General features: G+C 37.8%; 1 long non-coding RNA gene across 1 annotated transcript; it reads left to right on the forward strand.

Annotated features, from left to right (window-relative positions):
• The first annotated feature begins 4,142 nt into the window (after window positions 1-4,142).
• Window positions 4,143-17,517, forward strand: LOC145694218 (uncharacterized). Its single transcript, XR_014132962.1, has 3 exons — window positions 4,143-4,971; window positions 13,662-13,799; window positions 17,469-17,517. It is a non-coding gene; the product is annotated as an uncharacterized LOC145694218 (long non-coding RNA).
• The last annotated feature ends 4,269 nt before the right edge of the window (window positions 17,518-21,786 follow it).

The following is a 21,786-nucleotide window of genomic DNA, read 5'->3' on the forward strand; positions in this document are numbered from 1 at the left end:
ACTGGTAAGAGTGCACTTTGAGCAGAACAAGTGATTTTGGGTATCTTTTAGTTTCTCCCCCAATCCTGCAAATATAAGATCTCCAGTGTTACTTACTAAGGGAAATATAACTGAGCGAGTGACAGCAAGCGAACGGGGTTAGACACCCCGCAGGGCTCGGTTTAGTATTGGTTCCTATGAATGTTCTGTTTAAAGTGCATTTTTACCGGTTCACTTACATAGTAGGTCTGGACCGACGGAGTTTACGGTACTTAACCTTGGAACAAGGATTGAACAGGGAGTAATTCCTCACGTCAGAAGTGACCACACTACCACTGAGCCACCGTGGTCCGAGCTCTCATTTCATAACTTAAATATCATACAATATTGACTGTTGGATTAAGTCATTTGAAATCTTGGAGCATTTTGAAATTACTCAAAGGTGTATATAGGTTGCATAAAATATTTTTTCTTTACGTAAGTAATCGAAAAAAATGTCCTATGTTGGTTGAGGAACGTATCTTCACATAGAGTAGTATAACACGGTCATGTCCGTAGCTAGGATGTAAGCCAGGAGAGAGGGCTTGAGAACCCTTTTTGACCATCTTCAGGCCTTCTTGAAACTTTCAGCTTATTGGTATGTATATATGAAAGTAAAATGAGCTCAAATTAGCTTCCACAAAAAATTAACTCATTCCCTTGCCTTAGTAGTTTGAAATATTAGAAATTAGTAATATAATTTTGAATAGTTAGTGATATGCGATGGTTCTAGCTTATGACGAACTGGTTCCTTGAAATCTCTGGTTAGTTCATATTTGGTCTAGAAAACATAATTTTCAAAATTAAAACATGTTTTCATTGTTTTGGATACATAAATTTGGAATTTAGGTATACATTCCTCCCCTCCCATCTGCGTTAACTTGATATGGAGAGTTGGCGTGTTTGCTATTTGTATTTGTCTTGGCACTTGATTTGGTTACTAAACCATAGTTGAAAGCCATGGGTATGCACGCAAGCCGCCACGAGAGTCTGCAACGGACGTTAAAGCAAATGCCTGACATGGGTTCGAATGCCAGGCAGTTTAATTTCACCTTTCACAGTGAGACTATTGTAGGATTGGACTGGGTTCATATTCTGTGCTTGGTAAAAACGTAAAACAACTGAATTTTAACTTGGACAGATGCTATAGATGTTATGAGACAGAGCATGTTATATATTGATAAGTAATAGTAAAGATATAATGTGGTTACTAACAGCAACGTGAAGACCACATAGTAGTTGGTAACTGTATTTTCATTGTTTTACGAGTGGTGGTTCACGGTATGATAACCAGATTTGATCAATCAAGTACTTGTATTACATTTTATTACGTTACAAGCAGTGGCGGATCTAGCCCGGGGCCGGGGGCGCTAGGCCCCCCAGTTTTTTGAGTGACAGATATAATTTAAGGTATTATTAATATTTCTTTCAAAGTTTATAGTAAACTCATGATATACCTACCATAGTCTGGGTTCTGCCCCCCCCCCCCCAGTTTTTACCTTCTAGATCAGACTCTGGTTACAAGCGGGACGTAAAACTGAAAGATGTTTTACTTTGTTTCCATGCGTTTTCTTTATAGCTGTGCCCAACCTGGGCTAATGCGCCTGCCTGCATTCCCTAATGTCACGAAGATAATTGGGTCTACTTCTTTAGTTGGTATAGTTTAAGGGCACCGTCATAAAAATCGTTCCGTGATATTGGTGTGTACCAGTGGCGTATTTACGATTTTGTTCGGGAGGGGCTTTGTTAACTTTCGGGGGGGGGGCTTTGCCTGGAAATGTGAAAATTCTGCAAGATATTTCATTTACTTTACTAAGTAAGATTTTGGGGAGGGCTTAAGCCCGGAAGCCACCCCCCTAAATACGCCACTGGTGTGCACAGTTCACGATTTCAGATAAACTGCGTTAAATAGCATACTATATACCCTGTTGGCATTTAGAATAAGATTCCTTCTCAATTCTTTACACTAATTTGATTTCTACTATAAATTAAATATATTGTTACTTTGTATTTTAGTAGTCTTCCCCACTGGTCTAGTGATTTCCGTGTGGCCTTGCTAAACGTGGCCCCTCGTCCGATTCTCGGTGGGAGAGTGGAAACAAATTACTTCCATAAACGCGTTCACTTCTATTAATTGTCAGTCTCTTTTGGCCTAAGGTCGTAGCTGTGCGACATGAAAAAAGAAAAATAATTTTTAATTCCCTAGTTTTGGTTTTGTGTAGGTCTACTTGCTGGAGTTGAGACCTTCAACGGAACAGTAAGTTATAGAATTTATAACTAGTTTAATCAGTCGGAAATTATTCCGGTTCCTTGAGATTCATTCGGTTATTAGTTTTTCTTCATAGTATTGTTTCACTATTTCTAGAAGGAATTAGGTATTAACAAAGCAACTAATACGCAAAAACTCGCTATGCTAGGCTTTGATTCACTTGAATTATTTCTCCTATTCCGTTTGTGTTTTGATCCCCAGTTGCGCACATTCTAGTGTTTTGTTTTGAGGCCAGGCCCGTAAGTAGAGGGGGAGGCTAGTGGGCAACTGCCCCCTAAACTTTTCATGGCCCCTCCAGACCTCAATACAGAAAACACAATTTAGATATTTGTAAGAGAAGTTTTGATGACTTGCCCCCCTAATATATTCATGGTCCCTCTAAACATATGTGGCTGGTTTCGGGCCTGCTTGAGACTACGTTTACCCTGTTGTATCCAGGTGGGAAGTGCAGTAACTCGAAGGGTTCAAATGAAGCTTCTTACGAGAGGGTGACTTTTCTAGATATACAATCAAAGCTATTTATATCTCAGTGATGCAATACGAGGGTTGCACTGAAAGTTTCGGGAAAATGATAGAACGCAAGAACATGAAAGTGCATTTTTTTTTATTGCTTTTGAAAGTACTCCCCATGAATAGCAGTGCATTTTCATGCGATAGAACCAAATCTTGAAACAGGTATGCCACTCCGAGGTTGGTATCTGTGAAACCTGCAGTTTGTATGTCTCGATGGCTTCTTCTGGAGGTGCAAAAGCGCTTCCCACGCAACATGTTCTTTATTGTTGGGAACAAAAAGAAATCACTGGGAACTAAATCAGGGAAATAAGCCGGATGTCATGACTTCGCTTTCCTGGTCCAGAAAATCATTTGTGGCAGCTGCTGTGTGCGAGCTCGTATAGTCGTGTGCAGAATGATACGACGGTTGAACTGTTTGCTCACATTCAGTACTTCTGATAGACATATGGTTGTGTACCATTCTGTATTGACTGTTCTGCAATTCTCCAATGGTACAGTTGCAATATGACCTGATTTACCAAAAACTTATGCAATCGTTTGTTTGGAGGCACAGTGTGCATGAACAACTTTGATTGGTTTAGGTTCTCGCGGAACACCCACACAGCAGATTGTCGTTTAGTTTCCGGTTCGTACGTATATATCCAAGTTTCATTACCTGCTCCAATGTTAAACACCGAATTAGATGATCCAGACTTGAACAGTTTCGTTATAACTTTGCACCACTTTACACGGGCGTCTTTTGTGCGCGACTTAAATTGTGTGGGATCCAACGAGTGCAAAGTTTTTTTACACGTAAATAATAGTGCAATATTATTTGTATTTGGCTCATTACAATGCCTAAGATTTCCTGAATTTCGCGATAAGTCACATGCCAATCAGTGTTCATAATTTCACGAACAGCAGCAACGTTTTTGGGCACAATGACTGTCGATGGACTACCTGCACAATCTCCATCAGTCAGGCTGAGCTGACCACACGTGAATTCCTGAAACCACCTGTAAATTGTCTGAGATGGGGCTTCATCAGGAAAAGTAAGTTATCTGATGAACACATTGTTGTTGTGTTAACCCTTGCCGAATATCGTAATAAATCATAATACGAAAATGCTCTCTCATCAGGTCAATTTTTGTTCACGATCACCTCACTTCAAACTAGTGCCCTGCAACGACAAAGATTGAGAGTTATAGAGTTATATACGGTTTATCTTTAGAGTGAACACTATTAAATTACTTGGAGAGGGGAAATCTTCCTCATCCTCCCGTTCATTCGAATCTTCTGGAAGCTCATGTGGTGCGTATTCCACGTTAAAGATCTAGAACCAAGTCTCAGATAGCCTCGGACCTGAATTGGATGCTAAACTTCGAACCAACCACGCTTGTGTAATGACTTGTGGTTTATTAATTGCGAAAGATTGGTAATGTAATGTAATTATAATGTACAATATATGTATTTTCTCTGTTAAATCATGGGTCGCGCTGGCTCAGTGGTAGAGCGCTCACCTCTGGTGCTTGGGGTCCCGGGTTCGATCCCAGCCCCCGCCAAGTGAACTTTGTGGTGGACAAACACCGTGTGCGTGGGTTTTCTCGGGGTTGTCCCGTTTCCTCACACTCTCTTCATTCCACCATTTCATACATTACTCATCATCACCGTCTCCTTTAGCCTAACCGGCATAACCGTGGGACGTAAAACTCAAAGATTTCATTTTCATTTTTGGATTTGGGAAGGAAGAAAACGGCCTGGGACCTATATGTTAGGTACCACTCCGGCATTTGCCTGCTGTGAATGAGGAAAAGCCAAGGAAACCTCATTCAGGATGGCTGGACTTAAAATCTTTTGATACTTTTTCGACCGAGTTCCCCCACCGGGATCGAACCCGGGACCGTTCGCACCGAAGGCGAGAGCGTTAGCGACTACGCTACGCGGGGCCACTAGTGTAGTTTAGAAAACTCATTTTTACTAGGATATTTGCAAGATTTTTTTTTTCTTTTAGTTTAACGCCCCATGATTGTACATCAATGTAAGAGAGAAGGTGACGATGAGATACATGATAATGGTGGAATCAAGAAAATGTAAGGAAACTGGAAAGTCTTAAGAATAACCACACCTACAGTGTTCACCAAAAGCCTATTTGTCGGGAGCAGGAATCGAACCAGGGACCTACCGCGTCAGAGGTAAGCGCTCTCAGAGCTTTCTTTTGTTTAAAGAACTTGTTTACAATGAAATATATATATATTACGAAGATATTGACATATTTTACAGCCTCACTGAAATTTTTAAAAAAAAAAAGTAGTCAGGGAGAGCTTACTTGTCAGGTTTTTATTTTTTAATTTAATTTATTTATTTTTGCTTTGTTATGTTCCCTAGTTAATTAATGTTTGGGTTACTGAAAATTAAAAAAACCTTTTTAGTATTATTGTTATGTCATCACTTTGGAACCAAAACGTTAGATTTTTTTTCTTGTGTTTTCATATAGGAAGTTGGTAAGTTTGTGCCTTAGCATTGGTTTGGTTTCTAGAACGTAATTGAAGGTCATGTTGAGTTGAGTCTTGGTGGGTTTGAGTTCGTGAAGTGTCAGGCACTGCTTGTGCCCCTGTCTTCTGTTTGTGATGTTTCCTGGCTTTGGGCTGTGACGTATTTATGTTGAGGAGTACCAACGCAGGCCGCGTGATATACAGGTAGCTACAACACAGCTTCAACAGTTACGAGTGCCAGGTCTTTGAATTTTAGCTTTCGTTACGGCGTGACTAATGCAGTATAGTACTAGGTTGAAATTCTATGGGTGGTAAAAACGGTATGGTAAGAAATACAACGTAATTGTTATTAGTTTAATTAGTGTTTCTTCATAGTATTGTTTCACTATCTCTAGAAGGAATTAAGTATTAACGAAGTAATGAATAAGCAAAAGCACACATTGATTGACGTTTACTATTTCTCATACTCCATTGAGAATGTTTTGATCCTCAGTTGCGCAAACATCCAGTGTGCGTTTATTTCCTTTCTTTTTTGGGGGGTTTACACTGCCTCACAGATGAGCTCACTCGTGGCTAAGTGGTTAGTGAACACGCCTTTGGCGTGGGACACCCGGGTTCGATTCCCGGCCGGGGGCCGCGGTGGCTCAGTGGTAGAGCGTTCACCTCTGGTGCTTGGGGTCCCGGATTCGATCCTAGCCCCGCCAAGTGAACCTTGTGGTGGACAAACACCGTGTGCGTGGGTTTTCTCGGGGTTCTCCCATTTCCTCCCACTTACTTCATTCCACAATTTAATTCATTGCTCATCATCAGCGTCTCCCTTAGCCTAACCGGCATAACTGTGGGACGTAAAACTCAAAGGTTTCATTTCATTTTTTCTTAATCTCTTGCACCGACCGACCGATCTCGATCAAATTTCCAACGTAGATGCGGTTCTGGCCTGGGAGTGTTTTTAGCTATTTACTTTGACAGTAGAACTTCGGGGAGGGGGAGGAGGGGGACAGAAAAAATAAATGACTTAATTTACTTTGAAGTGTAAAAGTGCGAGCGTTTTCTTCTCTCTCTCTCTCTCTCTCTCTCTCTCTCTCTCTGTCTCTCTCTCTCTCTCTCTTCACTCCTCCAGTCTCCTCTCACTTTTAGGGCCGCGGTGGCTCAGTGGTAGAGCGTTCACCTCTGGTGCTTGGGGTCCCGGATTCGATCCTAGCCCCGCCAAGTGAACCTTGTGGTGGACAAACACCGTGTGCGTGGGTTTTCTCGGGGTTCTCCCATTTCCTCCCACTTACTTCATTCCACCATTTCATTCATTTCTCATAATCACCGTCTCCTTTAGCCTAACCGGCATAACCGTGGGACGTAAAACTCAAAGATTTCATTTCATTTTTTCCTCTCACTTTGATTTCATGATTTCGCACTCTGATGAAAAGTATTAAATACCGCCAGGAAAAGTACTAATATATAACCTCTCTTTTAGGCGCCCCTCCAACCACGCGCCCGGGACACGTGCTTTGCTTGCTCGCCCATAGCTGCGGCTCTGTGAGCTACATAAGTAACATACAATGCTTACGTAATACTTTGGGTAATAAGTACTATTAAGAAAGGAAGAATTGCATTTTTTTAACTTTGGGAAAGAAGCTACTATGGGATTAAAGATAAGGTAGGAAAGGCAACACATTCCAGTCTATGCTTTCACCCAGCAGACATATTGTTTGGAACCAAAAAAAAATGTGACTTTTGGAATCTTGTACTTAGGTTCACAGCGAAAGCGACGAAATAACTTGAATCATCCATTGTAGCTCTCCCCGCAACCAGTTTCTAAAATGTTGGCAATAAGTTTGCGAAACGAGAGGTGACGACTCCAATTTTGGGTGAAAAGTCGCTATAAGAAATAATCGAGAAATTCATTGTCTATAAGCATTGTAAAAGTTGTAGATGTAAACTAAACAATATGTTCTACTCACTGGCGCAAATCCCGGGGGGGGATGACGGATACATGTCCCCTCCAATCTTGGAACTGAGGGGGACTTCTCCCAAATAATCCGATTTGAAATGTGTTTTTTGGGAGAAATTTGATGATTTTTGTCCGATTGCTACAAAGGAACGTGAGATAAAATAGATGTCCCCCAGAATAAGCCTCAAATCTGCAGCCTCCTAACGCTAAAGACAACTCTGATCCTCCACAACATTGTTTTTCAACTTCATAAGTATTTTGGACATCGCCAAAAAAAGTATGGTAACGGTCTTACCCTCTCCCCCCCCCCCCCCAATGTTGAAGACAGATTTGCGCCGCTGGTTCTATTCACATCTTTGTAAACAGAGCGCAACCAATCCTTTAATTCAGGGATCATTTCAGGTTGTTTCGGGTACTTTTGTTCATGTTGTGGTCAAAATAGTTCCGAAATAATTAACACTACAGTACTTACGTTAAGCAATTTTTTGTAAAAGAAAACGTGCAGAATAATTAAAAGACCCCAGAGGACAAATATAACAAACACCTTCTTCGCCTTTATTCACGCATCTATAGCTAATCTTGTTGCTATCGCTAATGATGTATTACGTGTGTCTCTCAACGGAAACTCGGCGAACTAAAGGACATCAAGTTTGTAGTTATTCTTCGTTAGAGGGCAAGGGTAACATAACAATGCAGGATTGTGGAGTAGTGAGTACGCTGTACAGGGCCGGCGCTAGCAGTTTTGCCGCCCTGGGCGGTACTTTCAAATGCCGCCCCTTTAATCCACAAACCTTATTTTGACAGAAGACATTCAGATATTAAGAAAAAGTAAGATACCATATTTAAAAACATGTATGAAAAGGAAAAGTAAACAAAAAATTGAACTGCCTCTCTCGAATGCTTTAATATTTAAACGACTCCATACATGACACAATATTCAGTATGCTCGATTTTGCTGTACGTGATATACAGCAGGGCATACAGTTTTTTTTTAATGTATGCTTTAGTTCGACTAAGAATTTTAATTTTTAAGCTTATTTTATATCAAAAGGTGTTTCCAATAGAGTATGGAGCAAAAAGATAATATAGTGAGTCAAATATTACGGCAAAAGTAAGTAATTAGCTTAAGACTTATAATGTACTAAAACACAATAGAAATACACAATTTAACATAGTTTAATTGAAAAAACTTTTCTTGTTTTGGTATGAGCAAATTCCTTTATCACATTCGCGTAGTCCAATGTTTCAGCCAATTGATGTTCCATTGATATCATCACTAGAGCACTTAAACGTGTTTGAGATATGGAAGAATGTAGATAGTTTTTAATAAGCTTAGAGTAAGTTTCGAAAAATTTCTTTCTCAACTTGCCACGGTTACTGGTAAGATAAACCAAATCATAACTGCAACACTGACATAGGGAGCAAAGTCATATTTCTTGATTAATTTTAGTCTCTTTTGATGAACTTTTAGGCTTAATTATAGCGGTTAATAGTTTCAGTTCGTCTTTCAAATCACGGGTTAATATCTTTCGATTCTTCGCGTATTAAAATGCAGGCACTTTTCAGACAAAAGTTCAGGTGGCATATCGTTCAGATTATTTATATCGTAAAGAAAATCGAAATACTCGCTGTGATGTTTAAATTGCCCAAACCTTTCTCTTAAATCTAACACAATCACGTCTAGAAGTTTGTAATAAAAATCGATCTTGTATCTTGTTTGTGGATCTTCAATAGCTTCATCTTCTGCCTTCTATTGAAACTGTCTCTTCTTTCGACTTCGAGCGTGCACTGTATTGCCTATCCATGGATCATCCATATCTAATGCTGATGCCAACTCCATCGCATCAATTAAGCAAGGTTGAAACTTTGCATCATTTCTGCTCCTTTGAAAGTTCTCAGATTTGTTTTAAAGAAACCCTACTGGATCAAACACACTTTTGTTTACTATGTTTATGTGGAGTGAAAAGTCATACCACATAACGAGTGAGTAAAGAAAGTAAAGCCACGCAGGTGGTTTGCTATACACAGAACATCATGGGCGATCATTCTATTATATTGTCGTTACTTATTTGAAGTAAGGTATCATAAGCCTCTATTTGATATCTAAGTGAAGTCAGAGCATCAACTCGACTCTCCCATCTTGTGGTGCTGAATGGTTTTAAAGTGAGGCTGCTAATAGGTTCCTTTAGTATGGCCCAACGTTGAACTGACGCAGAAAAGAAGTCAGAAACTTTTTTTTAACTATACAAAAAAAAAAAAAAAATGAAACGGTGGACTTGAGATGTTGTGGCTACATCGTTAACGATAAAGTTTAGTAAAGAAACATGTAAATCTTGAGAATTTATTTTTTCTTTTCATATTGGAACTATTGTCATATCTTTGGCCCTTCATATCTTCGATAGAAGTTCATTTCTTTTAGCCGTTTAATTATTACTTCTGTCAGTTCTAGCTAGACCAGTGATGTCTTTTACTGGTACGAAACCAAGAAAGTGTTCGCAAATTTTTGTAAGCCATTCTCCATTATTGTATGTGATTTGTACAAAACGAACGATCCTTTGTACCAGAAATATCTGGTGTACAGTCTAGCACTATAGTATAATATGTTGCAGCTCTCAACAAAAACAGTATTTTACTTTCAATTTACTCACTAAGAATAGGAATTTAAAAAATTTTGGACATCTTTTCCTCAGTAATGGTCGCATTTATTTTGCCCTCCCATGGTTCTTTTAATGTGTTCGGCCATGATTTGTATTGCTTAAATATAAAAACAATTATATATATATTTATATATATTGTTGATAAGACATGATAATGAACAATTTGTAAATTGGTTAAAAACTCGCTGCTAAAACCTAAATGTCTCTAGGTGCTGTAGGCTAGAACCGCCTGTCTCAAGTGGGAGTGTACCTTTTGCGTACTTGGAGTGGAGCGTTAGAATATTGCTGAATAGAAAAAAAATATAAAAGACACTTGACAATCTTATCCGCTCTAGCTGAAAATCTTATCTACGCTGCTGCAAGGGAAATCTTGAACGAGATACCTGTGGCTAGTAGTTTGATAATTGAAAATGAGGGGGAATGCTTTGAATTTCCTGAATCTGAGTGAAGTAAGTTTAAATTACATTCTCAGGGAACACAATTTTATTTTTCCATGTGGGCCTATTACGAAGCATTATATTTTAATAATATTCTTTTCTTTTTCAAATTTTGCCGCCCACTAGACGTGCCGCCCTGGACGGTGGCACGGCTCGATCCCCCCTCGCGCCGGCCCTGACGCTGTATTTTCAAACTCTTCATCACTTGCGCTGATTAAAACAAACAAACAGAAAAAACTGTTTTGAACTAATAATGCTTCTCTACAGATGAACATTTTGTTTGCAGCAAAAAGTCGCTAAATGTGTAAGTAGGTAAATCGTCATTTAAAAATCACCCAAAAAAGTCTCCAATCGGAATTTTTTTTTGTCGCTATCGTAGGGCGACCATACGTCCCGTTTTGACCGAGACAGTCCCGTTTTAGGGGCGTGTCGCGGCCGTTCCGTCAGTAGATGGAAAAAAGTAGTATTCGTCCCGTTTTATGTAAATGAAAGAAGTAAATAACAAACCCAATACCTTTACTCCTTTTAAAAGTATAAATAATAACAAAGCGGCAAAAATTGAACTGAAATTCCCTATATTAAACATACTCTATAGTTCGCAGTACTGCTCGAAAGGCAGCAGAGGTTTTAGCAGTTGGTTGTGTGTCGAACAAATTTCAACGTGTCTTTCCTTTTTGATAAGTACCCGCTCTGTAACAAAGAGAGAGAGGAGGAAATCTGATATCAAGGCACTGATAAGAACAAAGGTAGATCTAAAAGTCTAGGGTTGCAAGAACCTGTCCCGTTTTTAACTGAAAATTTTATGGTCAACCTACGCTATCGTTGAGGTCGAATTCCCCTTATTTAGCGACTTTACCCAAAATTTGCAACATTGACCCCCACCGAACAACACCCCGTTATCTTTAGCCTAGCCAGTATAATAGTGGGACGTAAAACTTAAAGATTTCATTTCGAACAACACTCCCAGAAAGATTTCATTTCGAACAACACTCCCAGAAACCTATTGTTATACCATTCCCAAAACACCCTTTTGTACAGTTCTCCCTATTCGAAAAAAATTGTAAATAGCAGTGTTCATAGATAAATATGGAACTCAATTTTCCTGAATTTTCCAGGTTTTCCAGGTATTAATTTTGCAATTTCCAGGTCTAGTGGAAGAAACTAATAGTACGAGAACACATAAATTTTAAGAATACTATATTTATATATTTGAGAATGGCCACCCTTCTCCCCAATGAACGATTGCAATTAAATATTGAGTCACAAGAAAATAAATAATTAAAATAAAATTTAAGTTGAAAAATATTAAATTGAGAAGCCTACTAAGGGAATTATATAATACTTTTGTTCCATACTTGAATACATTCAAAATATACAAAAAATATTGGCTTGGGGAAGAAAAAAGGGCCCGCGAGATTTTAACTGATTCTTGTAGTACTTGACGACAGAAATAGATTACTGAAAGAATTTTCAAAATCGGCACAGGCAAACATGAAGAAAATCGCATTTTCAGGTAGCGGTTCAAAATGGGAAGAAAAAAGGACCGCGAGGTTTTAACTGATTCTTGTAGTACTCGACGAGAGAAATCGATTAGTGAAGGAATGTTCAAAATCGGCGCAGGCAAGCATGAAGAAAATCGCATTTTCATGTACCGGTTCAAAATGGGGAAGAAAAAAGGGCCCGCGAGATTTTAACTGATTCTTGAAGTACTCGACGACAGAAATAGATTACTGAAAGAATTTTCAAAATCGGCACAGGCAAACATGAAGAAAATCGCATTTTCAGGTACCGGTTCAAAATGAGGAGAAAAAAGGACCGCGAGATTTTAACTGATTCTTGTAGTACTCGACGAGAGAAATCGATTAGTGAAGGAATGTTCAAAATCGGCGCAGGCAAGCATGAAGAAAATCGCATTTTCAGGTACCGGTTCAAAATGGGAAGAAAAAAGGGCCCGCGAGATTTTAACTGATTCTTGTAGTACTCGACGAGAGAAATCGATTAGTGAAGGGATGTTCAAAATCGGCGCAGGCAAGCATGAAGAAAATCGCATTTTCATGTACCGGTTCAAAATGGGGAAGAAAAAAGGGCCCGCGAGATTTTAACTGATTCTTGTAGTACTCGACGGGAGAAATCGATTAGTGAAGGAATTTTCAAAATCGGCGCAGGCAAACATGGAGTAAATGGCATTTTCATGTACCGGTTCAAAATGGGGAAGGAACAAGGTCCCGCGAGTTTGAACCGCTACGATGTATGTTCACGAATGTGCCCGTCTTCTCAAATTTAGTTAATTACTGTGACACTGAAACATGTGACACAGAGTCATATTGTGGATGACTCTGCAATCGGCAACCACTGCACATATACTCCTCCTGCCCCACAGTTTGATTATTTCGATCCATTCCTCACGTGCTAACGGCATGGTTCAACATCTGCAAGAAAGAGGTAAATGTAACGTTCAATTGGCAATAGCTTTTCACCAAATTAAGCATGGAATCTGATTGCATGAAATCTGATTGCATATTTGACATACTGAGAAAATTCTAGCCCGTGGCCATATGTATCACATATCCCACCAGTTCATAAAAATTTTGAACACAAAATTACGGTCGTCCGTGTGACGTACTCCCAAAAGGCCTAATGTGTATCACCCACCTCACATTCAATGAAACCACATCCGTGTAGAATTTAGAAAGGAACTTCTTATGATGTATACAGGATGTCTCAAACGTTCCCTGACATAGGTTCCCTGACGACAAAATGTAAGAGGAAAAACATCTCGAAATATGACGTTTTCAATCTAAAGTGAACACTTTTTTAAAAAATCGGACAAGATGAATGTGCTGTATACTCTTTATGCACCCAATTTTAAATGAAAATTCAACGTTGTCATTTACCTGGACCCACGACATAAGTGAATGAAGTTACTGTTTGAAACGGGGGCTGGCCATCGACATGTTAGCGTAAAAGACAGTAACTTCACTCACTTCTGTTGTGGATCCAGGTAAATGGCAACGTTGCATTTTCATTTCACATTGGGCGCATAGAGAGTGTACAGCGCAAACGGGCCATCCGATTTTAAAAATTCCTTCACTTTAGATTGAAAACATCATAATTGGATATGCTTTTCCCTCCTACATTCTGTTGTAACTCTGATAATAACAGTTACCCTATGTCAGGGGACTTTTGAGACACCCTGTATACCTTATTTAATGTATGTTTGATGTCACTATAACTGTAGTATAATTTAGTTTGTTTAAATTTACAATTTAATACAAGTAGATTCGGATTTACATGCGTAGGATTTTGTATGCATCTAACTAATGAATTCTTTTATATTTATGCTTAACTTAGTGACTTGGCTTTGGACTGCAACTGATTATTGTAACCCATTATTGCTTGAGAAGAAACAAGATATCCGAATCTTCATTTGGAGAAATCAAAGTCTATTGGAAAGCTGGGGATTACAATCATTAATTTCTACATTTCAAGGTGCGTAGTAAATTATATATTGTGTTTATTGTTAAATTACTATTATTGGGTTTAGAATCAATGAAGCACTTCATGATATTTTATGGGGATCAAGATGGGTGCCGGATAGATAAGTATTTGAGCGTCAGGCTCTTATTTCTTTTCAATTTAATATTTAATCAATGATTATTTTTCTCCCTCATTATTCCACCAAATCGTATTCCAAGATCATATATCCATTTTTGTTCGATATATCCATATTTTTTAACATTATCTCTTTCATATTTCTATATTTTCGATTTTTGATATTGTTTATATTTCGATATTGCTGTATTTTTCGATATTTCTTTGGTGGACTTTGTGGTGGACAAACACCTTGCTCGTGGGTTTTCTCGGGGTTCTCCCGTTTATTCCCACTTTCTTCATTCCACCATTTCATTCATTTCTCATTATCACCGTCTCCTTATCCTAACCGGCATAACCGTGGGACGTTAAACTTAGATTTCATTTTTTATTAATCTCAGCATTTTATAGTGTATTCTTAAGCTTAAGGTGATGTATAATTAAATTTTGAATTCAGTTAACTTATTTTGTTTCTCAGATTGTTTTTAAAATGTATGTACAAACGTTGATGTTCATTCTCGAGAGTTTAAAGTGACGTACAGTTATTAAACATAGTATTTAATATTGTACTCAACGTGGAAGTGATATACAGTTAACTTTTGAATTTAGTTAACATTTTTCTTTCTGAAATTGCTTTAAAAAGTATGTAAAAACGTTTTTATTTTCTTTCTTGAGTGCTAAAAGTGATGCAAAGTTATTAAGCTTACTACGTTATATTGTATTCTCAACCCTAAACTGATACACAGTGCGTTTTTGAATAAATTGTCAAGTTATTTGAGTGATGAACACTGGTAGAAAATCCTGACTACTACTGGAACATTGTGATTTTAAGGTGACGACTACTGGTGCAAGGATTTTAAAATATTGTTTTTCCTTCAAGGGCTACTCCTTTTTGAATTCTGACTACATGGTCACTATAGGAAGGATCAGTGAGTCTTTCCAACTATGGTACAGCTCCGACAGATTCACGATGCTCAGAGAAGAGACAAAATAGTATGTTTTCAAACTTAAAGTGAGAACCACTGGCGTTTTTACCTTGCTATGCAAAAGTGAGTAAGTACTCCAATGGGGTTCCAATGCGGTACCTAATTTCTGCATTTTAGATATATGGAAATACATGTCTCTAAAATGTAAAGAACTGATTTTTTTGGGGGGAATAAACTATAGGTATGTGGGGCTTGCATACTTGACGCTACAATTCGGAAATTGAATTAAAATATGACTAACGGCTATCAAGATGTTGTCAAATAAAGAGAGGACCAATACAGGTATGGGATTTTCGTGTTAGATGCTAAAATTTCCGAAATCGGTCATGGAAAGTTAATAAACACCAGTAGCAATTTCATCTTAAAGTAATTAGATATCTTCATGGGGTGTTAGAACATCATGGAGTCTACCAAAATTAAATTTTAAAAGCTTTTGAAAGTATAATCTGACATTTGTAAACAGTATTTGAAATATGTATTTACCCAAAATTTCCAGCTAGTACATCTAACATCTGGAGAAACACTGTGAAATAAAAGCTTGAAATTTCGGAAACAATTATTGGTCGCAACAAAATTAAATAAGATGGTACTTCTATGGGTTAAATCAGTACCTCAGTACAATTTCGATCGAAAGATTAGTTCAGTACTAGGTTTTCTTCAGGCAATTCCAAGGGTTCATCGAGCTGTGCAAAAGAATGAAAATTCGCTGTCAATATCTAAGATAGTAACTAAGATATAAGGAATTATATATTTTATGACGTAAAAATAGATATCTTTATGGATTTGTACTTTTGGGTCTTTCCTATAAGAAAAAAATTCAGAAAACTACTGTATATACCTTAATAGACAATTCAGTGGGCGGGAACACAGTAGCTTAGTGGTAGGGTATTTAACTAATCTTTTTTTTTTTTTTTTTTTTTTGCAGAAACTATTGGAGTATTCACTTAACCCATAGAAATACGATCATACTTAACTCCCTATTTAATTTTAAAATTAAATAAAAGGAAATATTTCAGTGTAGCGACCCACGATTATGCATTTTAGTCTCAGGGAGATTATGATTAAAGCAAGTGAATGTTGTTGACAGAATTGATGGAATGCAAAGGTGGGAGGAAAGAGAGTACCCCGAGAAAACCCACGAATACGATGTCCACTACAAACTGACTTGGCCGTGGATCGAACCAAGAACCCAATACACCAGAGGTAAGCACTCTACCACTAAGCCACTGTGCCCCGCCCATTTAATTGTCTATTAAGGTATATACGGTTGTTTTCTGAAATTTCTTCTTCTTACAGCAAATACTCAAAAGTACAAATCCATGTGGGTCTCTATTTTTACGACGTCATAAAATACATAATTCCTTATATCTCGCTTGCTATATTAGATATTGACAAAAAATGTTCACTTTATTTCAGAGCCCGATGAACGCTTGGAATTGTCCAAAGAAAATTTAGAGCTGAATTAATCTTTCGATCGAAATTGTACTGACGAGTCTGAGGTACTCACTTAACCCATATAAGTACCATCTTATTTAACTTTTGTTAGGATTAATAATTGTTTTCTGAAATTTCAAGATGGTGTATGGTGTCTCTCTAGCTGCTAGATGTACTAGCTGGAAGTTTTAGGTAAATACATATTTCTAATACGGCACTCTTTACAAATGTCAAAATATATTTTCCAAAACTTTTAAAATTTAATCTTGGTAGACCCCATGATGTTCTTAAACTCCATGGAAATACCTAATTATTTTAAGATGAAATTGATACTGATGCTTATTAACTTTCCATGACCGGTTTCGGAAATTTTACCACCTAACACGAAAACCCCATAACTGTATGGATCCTCTCTTTATTTGACAATATCTTGATAGTCATATTTTAATTAATTTTCTAAATTGTACTGTCTAATATGCAAGCTCCACGTACCTATGGTGTCGCTTTTTATTTGATCATATTTCGGTAACTGTTAGGCGTACCGACTTGCGGTTTCGGTAAACACACCTCTAACGTTATTTAAAACGTTATTAAGACATATTTTCGAATATTTAGAAATGAGTTCTGCGAATATCATGACACCCGAAAACCCCCATCAGGGCGTGTGTGTAGTGTATTTAATTGAAACTACTTTTGAGGTTGTTGTAAGCCCTCGTAATTACGTTTCCAAAACTGCACCACCTAGTACGCAAACCCCACACTTCTATGGTGTCGCTCTTTATTTTCCCATATCTCAATATCCCTAAGGCTTACCGAGTTGAGGTTTTCGGTAAACAAATGTCAGTTCCCTACATTTTAGAGACATACATTTCCACATATCTAAAAAATACAGACATTAGATACCCCATGGTACCTCGAACACCATTGGGGTACCCACTTACTTTTGAATAGTAATACATTTTGAGTTGTTGTTCAGCATCAATAAACACTTCATAATTTTTCTACGTGCAACCCAAAAGTCCATACCTGACGGAACAGATTTTGTCCATTTAATCTCAAAAATGTTAAGATACTTTGTATTGTTAAGTACAACCAAGTTAAGCACACTGAATTTAATATTTTAAATATTTTCTGATTTTTGTTTCAGGTATTTCGTGCATCAAAACAAAACCAGGATTCTGCTTGGAAGACGGTGAAAGGAAGCAGTGTAGGTTGTGGCTAAAAGTACGTTCTTTCTGAAGACAGACCCAATTGTATTTACATTCTTTTGTACGAATATATAACCCTAATAAAAATACTGTACTACAAATTATTATTTCTTTCTTCCATAAATTAGAATAAAATATTATCTCTGTTTAAAGAAAATGTTAGTGTTAAGTCATTTCAACTCTTTTTCTCTGTAATAAGAATATTATCCCTCGCAATATTTTTTATCTTTGTGCTATTACGATTGGATGAAGTAAAATTCTATACGAAGCACTATTATTTCAGACATGCATTAAGAACTAATGTATTGTTCTGTATGTAAGGCAATGTGTATACTGAACATGTCTAGCGAAGTTGTTTTAATATAGAATCTATAACTCAGCTTTTCAGTAGTCAACTTTATTGGGAATCCGAAGAAAGAAGTATATATATATATATATTAAAAAAAACGTTGGACTTACCAACGTATGTGTTCGAATTCTGGACTAATCCAAATTATCCAGAGAAATCATTATATATTTCTTTGTTGATATTTCAGATGTGTCCTTTATCCAAGTCATATGAAACGGAGACTTCATACATCGCTATACTTTGTATGAACTATGTTCCGTATTTACTTAATCACTTTGTAACTTTCTCTAGGGTTGACAAGGCCGCAGGTGTCAATCGAACAGTTTAGTGTTTCACTCATGTCACCTTGTGACTAAGGTACGTCCTGTCGGTATATATATGGTACTGGGTTCAATTAGCGATAAAATACATTTTTAGCATTAAACAAATGTAAAAATCTACACGAAATGAGATACCATGATCTCTGACTTACGGATAACACCAAGCAACTAATGGTACTGAGTGTGATTGAGTTTACTATCTGGCTAAAATCAGTGTTCCTTTAGCTATACTTCTTTTCGTGCTCTGAATTGCAAAGATTGAAATAACCGTTTTAAATTATTGCATATATATCTTCTGAGTAATTCTGAGAATCATTGCTCTTTCTTTAAGCAATGTATGAGACTGTTAAACTGCTCGTTGCTTAAAATGTTGCACTAAGAAGGATGCATCCCGGAAAGTCCAAATTTGCAGAATGTCTAGAGCAGGGAAGGATAAATATGTTTAGTCGATGGCTGCACAACGCCTCCGCTGTCACCACGTTGTCACAGCGAATACAGCGGACGGTTAAGAATATTCTGCACTTACTATTAGGTATCTGCCTGGGAACTTTGGTGCAGCTACCCAGTCTCCTTCTTGGTGTCGCATTTTTAATGGCGAGTACTGAGTAGGAATCTCTTGTGAGCGAACACGTTTTCGGCTGTCAGCATAATTTTAATTATTGCGATATTAAAAAAAAACAAAAAAAACATACTTGTTAATTAAAATGTACAGAGAAGTTATTTCTGGAAAATTCTATTCAGGCCTCTTGTGGTAACAACTGCACTTTAGAAGAAGATACTATTAAGGAAAAGAATGAGGTAAAATAATCTTTATATCGTACAAGCAATGGATGATAACAAATTAATAAATGATTGTACGTAAATCTTGTTTGAGTTTGAATATAGGATTGTATATGGCTGTGCATTTTGCATTATTATTGAAGTGCTGCAACTAACTAACTGCAAACCATATGATAAATTCTTACAGTAATATATCACATATTGATTTACTCTGTATGAAAACGAAAATAGTTTAACATATGGTTAACCTTCTTTGTGCCCATAATTTTAAAATTAACGCTTGTGTCACTTTTCAACACTTGGCTTTGCAGTAGCTTTCCAACGAATTAGCAGGAAGCTCAAACTTACAGGACACCCTGCAGGTAAATACATTTCTTTTGACAGTTTCACTGCTCCAAACTAAGATTTGAAAAGTGTAGTATTGTTAATTTTATTATTATTGGCACAAAGGAGATCAACCATATTTTAAACTATTTTTGTTTCCATACAGAGAAAAACAATATGCGACAACATTACAGTAAGAATGTATCATGCATTTTGCAGTATGTTGTAGCACTTCAATAATGGTGCACTATACGTACAATCTAGATCCTGAATATGTCCAATCCATATATTACAACAAGGCAATACGTATGCGATACAGGTAAAATCCGTATATTTCATATGGACAATCTATAAGCTACATACATCCAATCCATACATTACATATGGCCAACCTGTACGGGACATACGTATAATCTATATGCTGCATGCAGACAGTCTATAAGCTACATATGTGCACTCTGTATGGTGCATACGGATATTCTGTATGCTGTATCGGGACAAGCTGTGTGCGACATAAGGAAAATCTGTATAATACATACGTACATTACGCAGGGGTGCCCACAAGGGGGGGCTATGACGCAAACTGCGTCATTGAAATATTGTGGGGGGGTTAAAAATCCATATAAATATGTTTGATGGGGGGGGGGTAAAATTAATCGAAAAGAAGATTTTTTTCATGGAAAAACACCTACGGATAGACAATTGGGGGGGGGGTGCGTCATGGACATAAGGGGGGGTGGGCACCACTGCATTACGTATACTGTATCTAGTCGTACGTACGGGGCACAAGTACAATATAGATGCTGTCTTCGGGTTGAACGCAAGAAACATACGTATAATCTATATACTGCATACGTCCAATCCGTATATTATAAAAAGGCAATACGTATGCGACATACGTAAAATCCGTATACTTCAGACAAACAACCTATAAGCTACATACACCCAATCCATACATTACATATGGCCAACCTGTACGCGACGTACGTATCATCTATATGCTGCATGCAGACAGTCTGTAAGCTACATATGTGCACTCTGTATGGTGCATACGGATATTCTGTATGCTGTATCTGGACAAGCTGTGTGCGACATAAGGAAAATCTGTATAATACATACGTACAATACTTACACTGTATCTAGTCGTACGTACGGTGCATAAGTACAATATAGATGCTGTCTCGGGGTTGAACGCAAGAAACATACGTACATAGCGTATAATACATATTACTTGAAATTATGCTCTGTCCTGAGAGTCAGCGTGTGTCATCATTATTAACTAATATGCTGTATATGGTCCTGACGTCACAAAGCTAGATATCACCTCCGTATATACTTGTTACTGCAGATGACGTCACACGAATGACGTCATTGCACTTATGCAGACAGTGCGTATAATACATGCTTTCTCAGCTATACGTTTGCTGCAGGATGTTATTTACGGTTGTACGTTAAGTCCAGAAACTACAGGAATTACGAATGTAACCTACGTTTTTAAGTATGCCACCTACATTTTTTTTTCTCCGTGTATCTAGAATTTGCAACATTAGGAGAAGAGTTTCTTTGATGTCCGATATATCATGTTATCATGTATAACATGAATCTGTGAATACTATGTTGTCTACCAGAAACTCACATGGCCTGGGATCGGAGAAGTGACCCCTCGCCAAGGGCGCCGATTTCTCTGTAAATTTGGAGGGGGGATTCAGATGCAGAAGGTATGTATATGAGGATTTTAAGACAAATCGCATTCAAATTATGCCAAATATTGTATATTTGTAAATACACTAGGGGGGGCCGGGACCCCCCAGCTCCCAGGATCGGCGCCCTTGCCCCTCGCACCAAAAGTGTGCGTTCTACAATTAAGCTACTGTGCCCAACTTTTAGATTTGAAGATCTTACTGTTTGTTATATAAGAATTCTTGGACCACAGCTTGAGGTAGCTATTTACTAGGTTGCAGCATAATGTGTTTGCTGTTTCGGTACTTAGTGTCAAAAACCTTTAGTAAAATAGCATCCTAGTACAGTTCTCTCACATTTTTAGTACCTCGCCCGACAATATTTTCTGGAAGGAAGTCTGTTCTGCAGTAATCCGGAACACTTCTCTTTCTCTTTCGCACCTTTTGATTGAATAAGTGTTTCAACAGCTTTGGTCTGCGTTCGTTCACGGTTCATGTTCCCGGTACTTTTCTTAGTTACAAGAGTTCCTTTTGGCGGCGGCGAGACTTCTTTAGCACCATGTGATATCCCTCTAGTAACACTAACCCCAATACCAGTGAATTTACTATGTGATGTATTACTATTATGGAATTCGATTTAATTTACTTCGGTTAGTTAAAAACCTCCTTCGTGGCTAAGTGGTTAGCGTGGGAAAATAGGGTCGATTCCCGGCGGGAGCTCATGTGGTTCAGACTCCACGTTAATCAGTAGGCCCTGTCTCGTATAGCCTCACTGCTGAAAGAGACGTTAAAGTCAATTTGATTA

The sequence above is a fragment of the Thermobia domestica genome, chromosome 9 (genome assembly GCF_964235325.1).
Source record: "Thermobia domestica chromosome 9, izTheDome1.hap1.1, whole genome shotgun sequence".
NCBI lineage: Eukaryota > Metazoa > Arthropoda > Insecta > Zygentoma > Lepismatidae > Thermobia > Thermobia domestica.